This window comes from Tamandua tetradactyla, chromosome 19 (genome assembly GCF_023851605.1).
Source record: "Tamandua tetradactyla isolate mTamTet1 chromosome 19, mTamTet1.pri, whole genome shotgun sequence".
NCBI lineage: Eukaryota > Metazoa > Chordata > Mammalia > Pilosa > Myrmecophagidae > Tamandua > Tamandua tetradactyla.
Genome location: NC_135345.1, coordinates 14,200,720 through 14,219,110, shown reverse-complemented (window position 1 = coordinate 14,219,110; position 18,391 = coordinate 14,200,720). Strand labels below are relative to the sequence as shown.

At 41.3% G+C, this 18,391-nt stretch overlaps 1 protein-coding gene across 1 annotated transcript in view; it reads left to right on the top strand.

Annotated features, from left to right (window-relative positions):
• LOC143663043 (uncharacterized) overlaps positions 1–17,659 on the top strand; it is a 188,778-nt gene extending 171,119 nt beyond the window's left edge. Inside the window, exons 6-7 of the transcript XR_013165750.1 lie at positions 14,681–14,730; positions 17,556–17,659. The gene's annotated coding sequence lies outside the window, so the exon portion shown is untranslated. The remainder of the gene's footprint in view (positions 1–14,680; positions 14,731–17,555) is intronic.
• Positions 17,660–18,391: the final 732 nt, after the last annotated feature.

Here is an 18,391-nt window from a genome sequence, read left to right as displayed (position 1 = left end):
TTCTGATGCCATGTACTGTCTCCCCTCCACCTTCTAAAGAGATCCTGCATCAAATCAAGTAATAGGGCAATAACTTTTTGGGGGTCCTCCCTTCCATCCAACCATAGAACCAAGGTGTCACATTCAAGAACCATATGCATTTGCAAAGTGGGGATCATTTCTTAATAGCTGCTGTGTTAAGGGCCATTAACATGAGGACAAAGACAATCTGGGATATAGGTAGTGAAAGAAAGATATAGAAGAAACTTACGGTTATATAGTACCAGCTAATATTTTTAATTAAAGTTTCTCATTAAGAAGTCACTATCATGCAATAGTTAATGATAGTAACTATTTATTCCATGGATTGGAAAGAAACTCCCTTGTTCTGCCACTTACTAGCTCTGTGACCTTGTGTATGTTTACTTAATCTTTCTGCGTCACAATTTACTCAACTGTAAAAGGAGTATGGGCAAACCCTATCTCTTAGAGTCATGATTGCTTACGTAATTTGTGGGGCCTGTTGTAAAATGGAAATATGGGACCTTTTGTTAAAAAGTTCTTAGAGTTGGAGATGGTGACAGCAGAATATTAAACATGGCAGAGAGCCCTCTGAACTTGGCCCGGTACAGCTGTGGAGAACACATGCCCATGAAGCTGTCTCTCCTTAGAGCTGTCCAGGTGGGTAACTGCTGTGTCTGGGATATGTAAGAATTCAGTAAGTTCAGCTATTATTAATAAAGCCTTCAGAGGTACATATTATTAGTCCTATTTTACAGATGAAAGAACTGAGGGTCAGGAAAGTAAAATACTTTACCCAATAAGGTCAGGCAGCTGCTACGTGGCTCAGCCATGACCCCAACCTGTGTCTGCTTTCAAAGCAAATGAGCAGAAATCCCTGTGAGCAGGAATGCAGGCTGCAGGATGCAAACTTTGTCCCTGCTCCGCTGGAGTTGAGGAAAGGGGGCCCAGGAATACATCCCCTTCCTTCTCTGTTGAGAGAACAGGGGAGAAAGAGTTGCATGTTATTTCTGTGGCAGATGGGGACATTTTCTAAGTCAAAGGCTGGATTGAGAACGTTTGACTCAGAGTTGGACTGTGAGCTCCCAGAAGGGCTTTTAGCTCATTTTGATTGGAAACTTCTGACTGAGCACCATTTCTTAGACCTGTGGCATCTTAAGTCCCTGAATAATTCCATCTTAAGGGAAAAACCTGTTTTTCTTTCTTCTTCACCCAAATTGCAGGATTTTCCTTTCTTGCATTGCTCTCACTCATCTCTCAAAGAATGAAGTGCAATCTGAAAAACCTGCTGAAGTAGGAGTCCCAGAAATCTGGCCAATTACCCTGGTCAGGAATGACTGCATTTTCAATGAGGAGCTCTAATTAGACAGCACATGGGGAAGTGTCCAGCACAGTCCCTTCCCTGTTGTGAGGGTGTACTCATCCATTTACTTGACAAATACATGCTAAGTGCTTTATACACACGAAATCTTTTGAGTTCCCAATAGCCCTGGAAGGCAGACATGACTATGTCCACCTTACAGAGGAGGAAACCAAAGGTCAGAGATTACCCTGAGTTGCACAAGTTAGAAAGGGATGGGGACAGGTTTTGAATTCAGCTCTCAGATGATAAAGTTTATACTGTTGACCACTGTACATTGCAACTTCCTGATATTCCAGGAATTGTGCTCAGTGCTTTGGGAGTAAAGAGACCCAGTAAAGGCAAGAAACAGTGCTGCTCTTTTCAAGAAGCTCACAGAACAGAGAAGAAAGTTAACAGCACAAATGTGCTGCCATGGAGGAATGAGAAAGAATTCATGGGACAGACGAGCTAGGGGATGGGATGTTAAGTAGTTTTCATGGAACCAAGGCCAAAGGGCATAGCCTCCTTGTGATAATTTGCAAAAAATTCTGAAACAATGAAATTGGCAGAGGATCAGTCAGGTTCCAATTAGGAAAACAGAAACGACATTAATTATTTTCACAACAAATATCCACTATGGAAGAATCATTAAAGCAGAGATTGGGAGAAAAAAAGGAAACCAAAGTTACACAGAGATGAAAACTGTGGGAGGCAATTCTCACCAGGTGGACTGGAGAAGCATGGGGAAGAGATTGAAATAATTAGAAAACAGAAGCTAAGAGGAAGGTCTCCTTTAACAAGGAGCTGGAACTCAGACCTTGAAGGCAGGGTGTGCCTGGGGGCTTCTGGCACATTGATGGAGCAGAGGAAGGCTGGTTCTGACACTGGTGTGCTGGAGCTGGCTAGCAGAGCCTCAGGAGAATGAACTGTTAAAATTTCAGGAATGTTGTGAGCCGGTTGTTAAATCCTTGGTCCTTGAAGTCACCACGGTGGAACTATATACATTGCAGAAATGAACAAATGCTACAAAACAGGACTTTTTCCCCCCAGAAAGTCCATTTCCCATGCTCCTGGCTCTGGGACTATTGAACGGAGCTGGAGCCTGTAAGCAAGCTGCTTGCTTCTCTGGCCTAGTGCTGGAACTGGGGAAGTTGACAGAAATAGCAAGCAAACTGGAAGAGCCAAGTATTCCTCTAGATCCTCTGTTTGGCACAGCCTATAAGTTACATCAGCTGTAAAGGAAAATTTGCAGAGTTTCAGCCCTTGCATCCTCAAAAAGCAGAGTAGAGAAGGGTCAGTTTGGAGCTGAGCCATCATAGCTAAAGCACAGTGGGGCTCAGCTTTCTGTCCTCTAGGAAGCACTATCGCGGGAACAGTTCCAGCCTTTAAATAATCGAGACCTATGTGTAAATGTTTGCTTTACCAGCTATTTCAAGCTCTGTGTTGTTGGGCAAGATATTTAACCTTCCTGCCTCAATTTCCTACTCTATACGGTGGGAATAATCATATGATCTAGTTGTTGAGTGGATTAAATGAGAGAGGGTCTGTAAGGTGTGTCCTTAGTTTCTTGGTCAAATGTTTGTTCACATGTCACCTTCTCATGAGGGCTTCTCTAGTCATTAATTCAAATTGCAACCCTTGCTACCCCTGCACCAGGTACTCATTCTTCTTCTTCTCTAGTCTTTACAATCTTGTAACACATGATATAATTTGCTTATTCATTTTGTTTGTTGTCAGTCTCCCTAACTGGAATATGAGCTCCATGAGAGCTCATCATTTGGTCTGTTTTGTTGTCTAAGCCACAATTGGTATTCAGTAGGTGTTTATTGCATGCATAAAAGACCTTGAATAACAAATGGTATGTGTGGACAAAATGTTAGCTATTGTTAATGAGATGGAAATTATTTTCTCAGTGTTTTGTCTTTCCATAAACATACTGCCACGTCAAAACCAAACTTCCCTCCATAAAATGAGATGCTAACCTAGTTTCAAAGTCCCTTGAGAGAATTAAATGAGCTAGAGTTCCTGCCTTTTGATATGAACTCATAAAAGTTTAGACATTTTTTACTTCTATTAGACAGCCCTCAAAATTGGCCTGTGTATTTACCCTTTGGATGTGACTAAGCTGGAATATTCTCTCTGGATGAATTTTTCTTTGTGTTATGAGATAAAAGGGGCAGAAGCAGAGCTCTAATGCCTGAAGCATACCAGAAAGACACTAGTAATATGGTAACACCCCAGGGAGCCTTGTCATTTGCCCTGTTACATCTATCAGGTGACAGATTAAACAAATGTTAGCATCCCAGAGACAGTTGGCAGTAGCTTATTATATGGCAGAAATATATTTTAAAACAGGTTACTCACTGGCAGTTCTAAAACCAGTTTTGTTTTAGCTCAAAGGAAGAGCTAACCACTTGCCTACTTTGTATAGAATGTGTATGTTTATTCTCTTGACATGGCCAACATGGAAGCTCCTGATATGTATGGGCTACAAGGGTCAATGTTAAAAATACGTTATTGGTAGGCAACACGTGTGGTGATCCCACTGACAACCTCCTGGGCTGGGTGAACCCTCACTCAGGAACTAAGAAAGAAGTGGGCAGCTTACATAGACTTTTTATTTGCTCTTCTCATCTGTCCTTGATCTGCCGATGAGGTCACTCTCAAGTAAAGGGAGTCAAAGGCGACCTTGTCAGTTGAGAGCAAATGGTGATAGCAGTAACAATGGCTAATGCAGTTGAGATGAACCGTGCCAGGGCATGAATGCACTCACCAGCTTTCATGGCAACCTTAAAGGTCATTGGGTGGTTCTCTTATCTTTATTTTGCAGATAAGAAAATTAAGGCTCAGAGGTATCAAATAGTTTTCCAAGGTCCCACAGCTGATAAATGAAGTGCTGGGATTTGCATCTGATGATTCTGACCCCTAAACCACACTCTTAGTCATTTTACAAGGCAGAATATTTAGAATCTGGGGGTCCTCCATGTGTATTTCATTGGTGTTAACTCTTCTTTGGTGAAGTCTTTTAGGAGAAACATTTGAGTCCTTCTCATGTGTGTTCTGAGGAGAAAGGGCCCTCTGTCCTTCCTTGGGCAACAGCATTAAAACGGAGGTAGTGCTCCCTGAGGACAGTGTAATGAAGGCAGAGTAATTGGTGAGGTCTTCTTGGGGGAGCACAACTTTCCTTCACCTCCGATTTCCTCTCTTTCCTCACCTGTAAAACAGATATAGTAATAGTACCCATTACTATATTGTGGAAATTAAATGAAAGCAATATGTAAATAACTTAGCACAATGCCTGAAACATGACAAGCACTTAATAAACTATTAAATGTTATTAAGGAAGAGGCATTTCTTTTGCATATGTTGCTACCCTTTCAGTCAGACTTCAGAAATATCATTTAAGAGCTTAGGGCTTCTCCTATAAGAGAGAGATGTGTTCTCTGTATCCTGGAGCCAAATGATGCTCTGCATAGAACAGGTACTAAGGTCTATTATGTTTCAGAAATTAAGTGCCCTGAGAAATCTTGTAATAAAAATCTCATTTAACTAGGGTCCACACATTATCTTCCAGATGTATTTGATATAGAAATTACCTATTTTGCATGGCAATTGTTAACATTATTTAGAATATACTTGGGAAATGGCATTTTATATCATCTCTCATTTCTTTGTGTGTCTATGAGGGTGACTCCAACTAATATTCAGGTTTCTTGATCATATCATGTATGTCTCTTATAGCCACTGTAGCCCTGCACACATAGCAGGCACTTAAGCAAAACAAGTGAAGCTGCATCAATTCACTGGGTTCTGTGTTCTATTTCACAGATCAATTATGTCAGCGTTGCTGAGTCTGAAACGACCCACATCAAAGTAGGCAGTGGCATGTCACAGAGAATTTATACCTTATTTTACTCATTTATAACTTCAGTGGGTCCAAGTACAGAGCCCCTGGGCTATTTTTACCTTAACATGAATTAGGGTTAGAGTTGGTGAAGTTTTATGATGTAAGCAAATAAAATAAAGGAAGAAGGCATAACCTCATTAGCTACTACCACCTCATCTTGGGTAAAATTCCCAAGTTCTCCAATTCAAAGGAATTACCCATGATCATTGTTTGTGTTTTTGGTGAAGATGACAATAAGAAAATAATAGCATTTGAAAGAATGCTTCTTTCCAGAATTCTTATCCTATAGTTATGCAGCTTTACAAATCACTTGTTGAATGCATCAGTTAGGCCATTCTAATTCTGGAAAAGACATTTTCTTAAACTTTAAATTAGTTGTGATTTCCAGAAGCTAAAACAGCACTTTGATGAACTTCTCAGAACTCTTGGGCACTCTTTTTTTCTCCTATATGAACTGGAAGCCTGATTACAGAATATTTAACATCAGTGAAATTGTATAAATTGCATAAAATTCTGATATATTCAACTATATGGATGAACTTGAACACATCATGTTGAGTGAAATAAGCCAGACAAAAAAGGACAAATATTGTATGATCTCATTCATATGAAAGAATAAGCAAATTCAGAGTCAGAAACTAGAATATAAGGTACCAGGGATCAAGGTGGGGTTATGGAATGAAGAATTAATGCTTAAATTTTACTGAGATTCAATTTGGATTGTTGGAAAAGTTTTGGTAATGGATGATGGTGATGATAGCATAACATTGTGAACATAATTAACAGCACTGAATTACATATTTGATTTTAGGTTGTACGTCGGTTACTAGAATTACAAAAAAAACCCAATAACATAGGACTGAACAACACAGTGATCCTTATTGAAAACAATGGACTAAAGTGAATAGTACAATTATAAAAGTGTTCTTTCATGAATTGAATCAAATGTACCACACTAGTGCAAAGTGTTGTAACAGGATGGTATATAGGAACGCTGTATTTTATGCAAGTTTTTTTCTGTAAACCTACAACTTCTCTAATAAAAAAATATGAAATGCTAGACATAATGGATAAAAAAACCAAAGAAGAAGGAAAAGAAACCAAAAGCAAAGAAGAATATTTGGCAGAGACCAAATATTTCAGGCCTACAAAACCTAAAATAGTTAGTCCCTGGTTTTGCAGAAAAGCTTTGCTAACTCCTGTCCTAGCCAGTTCATAGGGTTTAGAAATGTGGCCCTTTTCCTAACAACTGCAGTGGGAGTGGTTGCTGACATTTCCATACTGTAGCTCTGGAAGAAAAACCAGCCTCACTTGTCAGGCAAAGCAGCAGAACAGTTCCCAGGAGGTTTCAGAGGATCTTCCATCCGCTGGCTCCCAGGAACTCTAGACCTGAGTGTTCTGTTTTGTTTGGAAATCATTGTGCCTGTTCTTGTGACTTTTGCCTCCTGGGCTCAGTGGCTTTTCCAGCCTAGCCTGCCCCATGGCTGGAGAAGAATCAGCAAAAATCAGCATATTTAAGTCCTCCTATTCCAAAGCCCAGGCCTCCTGAGGAACACATAAAGCATGATTTTCTCTACCTTTTCAATTTCTGTCTTATTCAGTTCCCATTCCTCAGTGCAAAATTCAGAAAATAGCATGAATTGACCTTCTGAGAAAATGTGAGGGAGTCATCAGACACAGTTCTGCAGGGTCAATGGATGATACTCTTCCAAAATGCTTCCAGCAAAACAGTAAATTTAAAGGCTGAATAGAAATGTATATATACAGCATAGTCTTAACCATTTAATGCAAATAAATAGACAAATAACCAAATATATATTCAAACAAAATGTCAGAAAGGAAATCCCCCAAGGGTAAATTTTAAGGAAGTTCCTTTAAGTGGTTCCTTTAAGGAAGTGGAATTCTGGATTACTCTTGGTCTTCTTTATGTTTTTCTGTACTTTTCAATTTTCTTACCAAAAGCAGGTATAGTTTTAAAATTAGGTTTTACAAAAAGTAGTCTGACCCAACACTGTTTTGGTGTCTTCTTGTCGGAAGAGACATGAACACATTTGCACCGAAATATCTTCCTGGGAGCTAATGGAAAGTGGAATCCTAAAGCTGTGAGGTGAATGGTACAGACCAAATCATTGCAGTTACCAGAAACAAGCAGAAAATTGAAGAAAAATTGATATTAGGGAACCTTCAATTATTCCAGTAACTGCTTCAGTTCTCCATTTTTTACTTTGTAGGCAAGGATCTTTTTTCTTGCTTTAAGTGTTCCAATGTTGGAGATACTAAGAATTATAGTTGTCCTAACTCTTAATATATTTAATTCTCAAAACTTGAAACTTCAAGTAGAAATAAAAGCCCTGAATGTATTTGAAATTCGCTGATGCCTTCTTTTTAACATAGGACAAATCTATCACATCTCACATTTATTTTTATCACATTTATAAATCAATGAGGAACAATAAAAACCCAGAAGCCTGAATATCAGGAAGCAAAGGAGACTTGGTTAAAACTTGCTAGTAACTCTCTAAAAAGCATATTTGTTCCAAGCCACAAAAGTGCGTTGCATCGACATCTTTTTCTCTTTCATAATGGAGGAGAAGAATATCTTCTCTTATGGACATCAGATTGGTTGGCAAAATGGCAGGCCTGTACCTGTTCATAGAATAGTCACTGCTTTATTTTCACTGCTTTATATTGCCTTTGTTGTTAGTTGTCTCTCCTTACTCTCTGGTCCATCCTTAGAAATATGAGAGCTCAGGACACATCATTCTGCAATTTACTGTACGTATTTCCATCCCCGACCTTTATTTCATTCCTTCATCTCATGGGGACTCCCAAGGCACCCTCAGCTTTTCTGTGCTCCGGCACCTGTGACCCTGCTCTGTGTTCCATTTCTTTGCCTTGTTTACTCATTAGATTATAAGCTCTTTGAGTGCAGGGATCATGCCTTATTCATCTTTTTAATTTCAAGCTCCCAAGAAAGAGCCTGGAACACAGGCTTCAACAAAAGTTTCTTAAATGAATAAGTAAAGTGAAATCAAATTACTAATAATATAGAGCACTTACTATATTTCAAGCACCATTTCAAGTGCTTTACTTATATTAATTAATGTAATTGTCATTTAAAGATATCTTGAGATAGTTCTTTGATTATCCTCATTTCCATGGAGCTGAGCTGGTTACAGATTTCCTGTCTTCAGGGGAGCAGCTGCCAAGTGTTGTCTCTCTCCTAACACCCTCCTCTTAGACTCGCTGAGGTTATGATGGTGGAAGTGGCCCATGGAACACCCCTTCCCCTAACCTCCTGGGGAGGGAAGGCAGTGTTTGGGCACAGTAATAAGTCTATATAAAAATCTTCCCTCTGCTATCTCCACCCAGATTACTAATCATTCCTAGACTATTAATGCATCAGGGAGCCTGGTATCCTCATGACTATTGGCTTTTGAACCAGGCTGACTCAGTGCATGCCATGTGATTGGGGTCCTACAAACAGATTGCTGTCATTCAAACCCTCTTTGGGCATTTGACTTAGACCCTACTGATTCTCTTCCATTCTGATCTCTCTCCCTGGTCTCTTCCAATAAATGTTTGGCTGCTCTCCAGTGCTCTTGGCTTTGTTTTGTGTTCTAGCTTCTTACCAGCCCTTTTGATTTTGCAGTGGACCTTGGCTTGTCTGGGTGAGCCTCACTGGACAGAGCCAGCACTCATCCTTGGGGGTCTTTTGTCCTTGGCCACTTCTAGCAACCACCATCCTGGCTTTGCCCCTAAGACAAGAGTGTAATTCAAATTGTGTGATAGGTTAAACATCTCTAGTTCCAGAGTCAGAGATGATTGGCTACAAAGCTTTTTATGATCAAACATTAGCTTACAGCCCAAGCCTTGCCTGTCACCAATCTTTGTGGTTCCCCCCAAACTAACATTCTCTTTTGTCTCTGGGCTTTTGTACAACCAAGTCCCATTGCTCGGGAGACATTTCCACCCTTCGCTTCATCCCTCTAACTTTTGCTCATCCTTTGGGTCTCAATTTTGATGTCACCTCTGTTTGGAAGCTTTCACTGCTTACTGGATCATGTAGGTGACTTTTCTTTCTTTTTCTTCATCAGTCAGTAAATCTTCATCATTTCATAATGGCTGAGGTGTACCAAATGCTTCATCTGTGCAGGTGCAGTTCTAAGAATTTTTCAAGAACTAACTCAAGTGATCCTTCACAACAACCATGAAGCAGATACTCTTTTTGTCTCTGTTCCAGGGAAGTAACATAGCTTGTTTAAGACTACTCAGATAATCAGTGGTGCAGACAGCTCTGAACCCAGGCTGTTTGGCTCTGGAGCCATTTGGTAAAGCCCCTCTCAATTGCCTCTTTGTCATGGTTACTACTCTGTTGTATTTACAGCTGTATCCGACCACTCAGCCCACATCCTGTCAAAAAAATTAGGCTCAATTAATGCTACTTGTAGAACAAATGGTTGAAGTCTAGTTCTAGACATTTTGTACCTCACAATTCTTTTTTTTACATGGGCAGACACTGGGAATCGAACCCAGGTCTCCGGCATGGCAGACAACGTATCTCACAATTCTTTATCTGTGGGAATCAATCAATATTATTTGTGGAATGAATATCTGAATTTAGTTATAGATATTTCATATCTCAGAAACCCAAACAATACCTTCCAGATTCTTGATTTGAGGAAATAAAATGTGACTAAAACAGAAGGATGACCCAACAAGTGGTGTGCTGTCTTTGGGTTCCTTAATGGTTTCTGGACTATTAGATTTTGTCCAGTTTGGAAAATTTGAGCTAATAGGAAGTTAAGTGATGTCTATAACCCAGCCCCCACATTTTATCCAGTTGGAAATTAGGGCCAGAGCAATTAAGTGACTTATCCAAGGTCACCCTCTAGCCAATAACAAACAGGATGTCAGGTTGGCTGATTCCCAGTCCTATGTCCTTTCCTCTACACCTGGTTAAACAAAAACTATGAAGTCACATGAGGGTGTGCAGATAGAACAAACATCAAGCCTGGAACTGGTTTGATTAGGACTCTAAACAGCATGAAAAAGCTCATGCCTCCACTGCTGCCAGAGCAGGGGTCACCCCAGAGTAAACACAGGGCATCTGATAGAGAGGCCAGCTTGACAAAGCCCAAAGAGCTCAGACCCTGCAAGTGTGCTCAGGACGAAGGCGTTTTGCTTGCAGATTGACCTCTCTCACTGAAAGAACTTGGGCATATTACTTTGCTTCTCTGGTTTCCAGTCTCCTCCTCTGTAACAGCAGCATTTGATTAGCCTGAAATTGTAGGCTCTTTTCAGCTCTGAAATTCTAACATTCTTTCTCACCAGTCAGAATTTTCCTTTCAATGCCCCTTCTCCTATTAGTTAGGTTTCTATGGTTTGGCCATATGGTGGTTCACCATGCTTTAGTTTGCTAAAGCTGCTGGGATGCAAAATACCAGAAATGGGTTGGCTTTTAACAATGGTGATTTATTAACTTACAGTTTATAGTTCTTAGTTTGTGAAAATGTCCAGTAGTATGACATGTGGACTCTGAAGACAGGCTGCTAGTATCTGGGACACCTCTGTCACATGGACTCGCATCTGGGACATCTCAGCTGATGTCTGCTAGTCCTTTGCTCCTGGATTTCATTGCTTTCCTCTTCTGGTTCCAGTGGCTTCCTCACTGAGCTTTTTGTGTTTTCTGTGTGTTCTTTATCTTTTTATAAAGGACTCCAGTAAATGCATTAAGACCCACCTAGAATGAGGTGGGTCACATCTCAATTGAAATAACCTAATCAAACAGTCCCACTTACAGTAGGTCTGTACCCACAGGAATGAATTAAAAGAACAGGGCCTTTTTTGGGGGGTACATAAACAGCTTAAAACTACCACAGGCTGCTATACCTTCATACAAGCCATTCCTTCTCTTTCTAGCATGTCTTCCCCAACTCTTCACCATTAATCAAAATCTACTAGCTTAGAGGTTTAGCACAAGTGTCAATATCCAAGTGTGAAGAAAAGAGCAGAATTTTTGGGTGAAGTCTAGATACTTCTCTTTACTTGCTATGTAACTTAAACACTTACTTAACTTCACTAAGCTGCCTTGTAAAGAGGGGATTAAAAAAAACTACTCCATAAGAGTGGTTGTGATGACTAAATGGGTTTAAGTAGGTAAAGTACCTTACAGGGTTGATACATAAAGTGGCCCGGGGTCTGCAGCATTTTCCTGAAAAGAGCCAGACAACAATACTTGGGCATACAGGCCATATGGGCCTGCTTGTAGACTGAAAACAGCCTTAGACAATCTGTAAACTAATGGGTGTGGCTATCTTCCAATAAAACTTTATCTATAAAAAAACATTCAGATTTGCAACTCCTTTACTCACCAACCCCCTTGGTTTGTAGACCCATGCAATAAAATATAGTATGCATTGTAATTTATCTATTTCAACAAACCTTAGGCTGTTTGTTTTTTCCTTTTCTCACTCATTTTAATTAACTAATTATATTAGAGAAGTTGTGGGTTTACAAAACAATCATGCATAAAATACAGGATTCCCAAATACCACCCTATTATTAATACCTTGCATTGATGTGCATCTGTTACAATTGAAGAGAGTACATTTTTATAATTGTGCTATTAATTATATGGTAACTTAATCTAGGGTTCACTGCTTCTGTAGTGGAGTTTTCGAATTTTTTGAGGGGGAAGGGCAGGGTCTGGGAAATGAACCCTCCATGAAGTTTTTGTTTTTAATTTTTATTCTGTTGCAGTATAAGCAACCTAACTTTTCCCCTCTTAACCACATTCAGATATATATTTCAGTGCTAATAATCACATTCATTGTGCTGCCCTACCCATTTTGTACTGTCTTTGTTTTCCTGGCCAGCTCTTCCCTGCCTTAGACTCCTTGCTCAGATCACAGGTTCCTTGAGGGCAGGAATGTAGAGGTATCCATTGAGGTTCTTTTTTCCAGCGCTCCAAGCATGCCTGTAGGTGTATAGTATGTGTGTGTTGAATTGAAATGAAATCCTGATTCCAGGCCCAGGGACCCAGGGTGTGAGGGCACCGAAATGCAATGGTGTAGGGACCTGTGCCAGGGAAGAAGAAAGCTTGTCTCAGGACAGAGGGTGCCTGCAGACGGGGAGGGGCTTTGCTCTATAAAGAAATGCTGTGCTTTTCCATTTGTGAAAAAAGACCCAGCTGGCTCCCCATGGGTTCATTGCAGAGGTTTTGCTGCTGTGCCAGCCTTCACTCTGGACTCTGCTGATAGGAGAATCATTGTTTCTTGTCCATTGTGCAGAGCACAGGGCGTTGGGTCTATGGGCTGGGCTGGGAGCAGCCATGCGTTTCACAGAGTGTGATGAAAAACAGAAAGATGAAAGGGCCAGGAGAGGAAGAAGACCCCTCCCCTCTACCACGCTAAGTGCCAGCTCAGAAATTGAGGTGACCTGTCCAGCAAGCATTCTCAAACAAGGATGACATTTGCTGGGAGTAACTCTGGGTTTGGAGTGGGAACTGGGCTTTAGATATTGGTATTGGAACGTGCAGGGATTCCGTAACTCATCTGGCTGATCTTGGTATCCTGGCTAGAGGCCAGACAGGAAAAATGCTCTCTCTCTTCTCTTAATCCCCGGTGCAGTTCCAACTGGACTGGGCAGGCTGCCATCCACCTACCCCCAAGCCTGGCAGGATTTGCCAGTGCTACTCTGCTCAGCTCAACAGCTTGGGGCATCTCCTAGAAATGTCAGGTGAGTCAGCTGCTTGCCTCCCACAGGGCTCGGACATAGCCATGTTCCCAGGAGGTGTCAGGGATGAGTGTTGGGTGCTGGAAGACCACGACTTTCAGAACTATTTGGGCTTGGGTTTGAGTGCTGGCTCTACCCAAGAGCTGGGTGAGTTAACAGAACTTCTTCCACCTTCACTTAAGAGCAGAGACTCTAGGCACTGACTTCCTGGAATCAAATTTCCACTCTGTCACTTACCAGTGCTATGACCTGTGCAAGTTACTTAATGTTCCCTACCTCTGTTTCCTCATGTGTAAAATGGGAACAAGATTAAACTTCCTTCTAGTGTTGTTATGAGGGTTAAATGAGATACACATCCAAGCACATGTGCATATACAGGAAAGCTTTGACCATAGGACACTCCAGTATGGGTTTATGTTTTGTTATTATTTCTTCACCTATAATATAGGGTTAATATCCACTACCTCAGGTCATTGTAAGGATGTGTGATGGTGAATGCAAAGCCCCCATCCAGACCTGGCACATAGTAGGCCCTCTGATTAGCACTGGCTAATTGTCAAGATTCCTGGATTCTAGACCCTGTTGACTCTGACATTGTTCTAGTTTGCTAGCTGCCGGAGTGTAATTTACCAGAACAGCTTTTAAAAAGGGGAGTTTAATAAGTTGCAGGTTAATAGCTTTTAGGCCATTGAAATGTCCCAATTAAAGAAAATCTATAGAAATGTCCAATCTAAGGCATCCAGGGAAAGATACCTTGATTCAAGAAGGCTGATGAAGTTCAGTGTTTTTCTGTCAATGGAAAGGCACATGGCAAACACAGTCAGGGTTTCTCTCTCGGCTGGAAGGGCACGTAGCTAACACAGCATCATCTGCTAACTTTCTCCCCTGGCTTCCTTCATGAAGCTCTCTGGGAGGCATTTTCTTTCTTCATCTTCAAAGGTCACTGGCTGGTGGACTCTCTGCTTCTTGTGGCTAAGTTGTTCTGCTCTCTCAGAATCTCCCACATTCTCCAAAATGTTTCCTCTTTTATAGGAGTACAGTGAACTAATCAAGACCCACCTGAATGGGTGGAGAAACATCTCTACCTAATCCAGTTTAACAACCACTCTTGATTGAGTCACATCTCCAGTTAGATGATCTAATTAAAGTTTCAAACATACACTACTAAATAGGGATTAGAAGAAACGGCTGTCTCTACAAATTGGAATTAGGATCAAAACATGGCTTTTCTAGGGTACATACATCCTTTCAAACTAGCACAGCCATCATTTTTCTGTGTGTCCACAGGCCAATTACCACCCCTCTGGATTTCTTTTGCTTCTAAGATTAGGAGTAAGACCGTATTCACTTTTTCTGCTCTAATATCAGAGACTTTCCCAGAGGGTTGGGAAAGTTTTTCATGGTTGACTGTCTTGTAGAAACTTGTCTTTCCCAGAGACTGGCTTCAGATGTTGGAGGTCACAAGGCAGAGTGTTGCAGCATGCATACACTGATGAAACAGCAAAGCCAAGGGCACCCACTTTCTTCCAGAGAAGGAGAACAAGGCTTCATCAACTCTTAATAGCTCCCAGACCCATCATAATGATAATCATAATCATAATTGTAAAATGTATTAAATGCTTTATAAATACTAATTCATATAAACTTCCCAAGCACTTCACAAGAGAGACACCATTATCATTCTTGTGTTGCAGCTGAGGAAAGAGGACACAAAGAAGGTCACCTGTCTGGAGTCATCCAGCAGGTGAGTGGAAATGGGCTCTGAATGCCATGGCTTGAGTCCCGGGCCTGCCTCTTAGCCAGGTAACTCACCTAGCATGAATCAGCCATAGGCTACAGGGCACTGAGTAGAGAATTGGGGCAAGCACAGAGGGCAGGTGGGCAGTTGTCATCTGTGGTCCCATCATAGACCTGCTGGAGGCTGAGGACAAATAGCATCACCTATCTGTGGCATGACTGCCGCAGCCTGGTTGGGACATGGGAAGGTCAAATGAACGCCCTGACTTCAGCAAGGCCTGGAAGAGGGCACTTTCAGGGCAAACCTGCTCATCACCACCCTCCTTGTGTCATGCCCAGGTGGGCAACAATATTTATTGGCAGGCTCAGGACCATGCTTGGGGATGAAGAGGGAGGCCATGGCCAGGAAGGAACCGTTGAGGCATGTTAACTCACAGAAGACATTAGGCAGAGCATCAGGGACTCTATAAGGAAAACCACATGACACAGGCCTTTTGGTGCTTTGGTGGTTCAACCCCCTTGGGCAGGCTGGAGGTTAGTCTACCTGGGGTTTTCTGGAATAAAGAAACAAGAGTGTGTTCCAAGAGATGTCCTATGAATACTCAGAATATGGCCCATTGCTTGTTTGCTTGTTCCCCCTCCTAGGCCTTTCAGAGACCTCCAGTGAATCATCAAGACAACTCATGGAGTGTTTAACCTTTTCTTGAATACACTGTTACCCATTTCACAGATGAGGAAACTGAGATTCAACCTTAAGTTCAGTGACCACCAGCAGAATGAAGCTATGGTAGAGATAAGATTTGAAACTGGACTGTTCTGACCACAAGCATCTGCACTTAACTGGTCTGCTGCACTGGCCTATAGGACCAAGCCCCTGCCCCAGGATTTATACGCCTTCTGCTTCATGTCTGGTCCTCATCACTTTTGCTCATACATCCCATACTTTAGTCACAAGGAAGCTGTCAGGTCCTAGGGCTAATGTAACAAAATACCCAAACTAGATGTTTTAAAGCAACAGAGATATATTGTCTCAAAGTTCTGGAGCCAGGAGTCTTAAATCAAGGTGGTAGTAGGTTCATGCTTTCTCTGAAACCTGTAGGGGACAATTCTTCCTTGCCTCTTCTGGCTTCTGGTATTTTCCACATTCCTTGGCTTGTAGCTGCAGTGCTTCAATCTCCGCTTCTGTTGTCACATGGGCTTCTCCCCATGCCCCCCCCTTCTCCTTTTCTTAAAATGATACCAGTCAGATTGGATTAGTGTCCACCCTACTCCAGTTTGGCCACCCCTTAACTACCACGTGTTCAAAAAAACCTATTTCCAAATAAGGTCACATTCACAGGCTGGGGGTTAGGACTAGGACTTATCTTTTGGGGGGGCACAATTCAACCCGTAACAGAAGTTCTTGTTAATTGTGGATGCTCCATTCCCTTCATGCATCTCTGCCTTTGCCTAGGCTATATATACATATGCTAGGATCTCTCTTCACATTTTTCTACTCATCTTTTAGCATTCAACTGATGTTTCACCATCATACTGAAGCTTTTCTCATTATTTTTTCATGAACTACTGAGCAACTTCCAGTCTGTTCTTCCCAAATTCATTCTCACTTACTCCATTTTTTCCTTTAAACTCCTGCAATAAGGAACTTTCTAGAATACAAATTTGACCATACTACTGCCTGGCTTATCACCTTTCAGTAGCTCCCTGTTGTTCTTAAGATGCCTGGGATACCAGACCTGTTCTAGCTGGCTCTTGTCTACTCCTCTCTCAAGCATTTCACCCTACCAGTCTCACCCTTGCACTCTGAACTTTTTCCAATTTTCTTGTGGCTCCAGCCCTTCTTACATGCCTCCTTGGAGCCCTCTCCACTTTATCTTCAGTGGAAAATGTTTCTTCATTTCTGTTGTCTCTGCTTAACCATCTCTTCCTCAGAAAGCCTTCCTTATCTTATAAACCAATTCAGACCCCTTGCCATGTACCCCTGCACTATAAAACTTACCACTTTTTGCTGCAGCTGCCAGTTAATGCCTCCCTTCCATGTAAGATGGTGAGCTTTACGAGGGCAGGTGGGCCAGCCATATGTGTAGCTCTCCTGGTATACAGCAAGTAAGCAATGAATATTAGTTAGATGGATTAATGAATGTGTGCAGTCCAGGTCATATAGAGAATATAGTCTGAATCCTAGGTGCTCCTAATTCCCCATCTCAGACTATCTTTATCAATGAATTGTTCTTAGACCCTGCTTATATGAATATTTCCTAAATCAGACCATTTTTCCTAGTTAATTACCCCATCTATATTTAGCATATTTAAAAACCACATGAAACAGCTCTCCCTTTACTTGTTTGCACCTTTCAAATATATGTAGACTTTTATGCTCTTTATATTTTGTCTTCTAGCCAAGTTGTGCATTTTAGCTCCTTTAATAAGTTGCTTTATACTCACTTTGTATCAATCCAGTTTTCCTAATTCTGTTTTCCCGTCTTCCCTCTTCTTTAATCATATATCTATCCATCTCTATCTCTATTTATATCTATATTCCTATCTATCTCTATAGAAATTCTTAAGTTTAAAAGCACAGGTTTACAAATCCAGTTTGGTTTAAAGCTGTAGATGTTTATTGAGCCTGGCATTTGTGATAGAAGGAGAAGCAAGACATGGTCCAGGTCCTCTGAGCATATTTAATTTTGTCTCTGAATTCTTTGTGACTCTAGCTATCAGAGAGAAATGTTGGGCATCAAGCAGGGTGTAAGCAGCTTGCCCCAAGCCCTGTGTATTCAGGTAGCATCCTGTAGAATCATCTTGTCTTCTTATTTTCCATGTTTTTTGCAGACCCAAGGTTACAATTCAAAATTTCCTTAAGGAACCCTGAAGACGGCCTCAGCTTTTGGTCACCATCTTCTCAGAGAAAAGAACAGACCCCAGTTTGGGTCAGGATTCTTCATGTAGGTGCAGAGGTTTCCCAATTCAGAGTCAGAGGACCTGGTCTTAATCAGCAGGTCTTTCCTGATTGGCTATATAAGTGAGGGCCAGTTCATTTCTCAGAGTTTCATTTAAACCTAGAGCTAGATATCTAGATAGTTAGATAGGAGAATTAAATGGGAGATATTTCCTGTACTGGTTCAGGTCCTCCAAGAAGCAGATGCGAGGATAGGATTAAAAATTTTATTAGGAGAAATGACTGTTGGACCAAGTCAGACCAAATCAGTGAGGGGAAGGCAGAGAGAGGCTTGGGGGAATGCAACTGAAGGCTGCTGTTACTCTAAGGAAGAATTGATAAAATTTCTGGGAAGTCCACAAGGCAAAGTTGGCCAACAAAGGAGTCCCATGTTTCCATGGACCATACCAAGGGTTGAATTATGTCCCCCAAAGAAGATATGTTCAATACTCACCCATGGTCCTGTGAATGTGGCCTTATTTAAAAATAGGCTCTTTGAAGGTAGGATTAGTCAAGGTAAGGACAAACTTGAGTAGTATGAACTCTAATCCAATTTAGTTGGTGTCTGTGATGGTTTGAGGCTGTATCTACCCCAGAAAAGATCATGTTCTTAAAGCTTTTCCATTCCTGTGGGTGTGGACCCATTGTAAGTAGGATCTTTTGGTGAATAAGATCTTAAGTTGAGAGGTGACCCACCTCATTTGGGGTGGTTTTTAATCCTCTTAGCTGG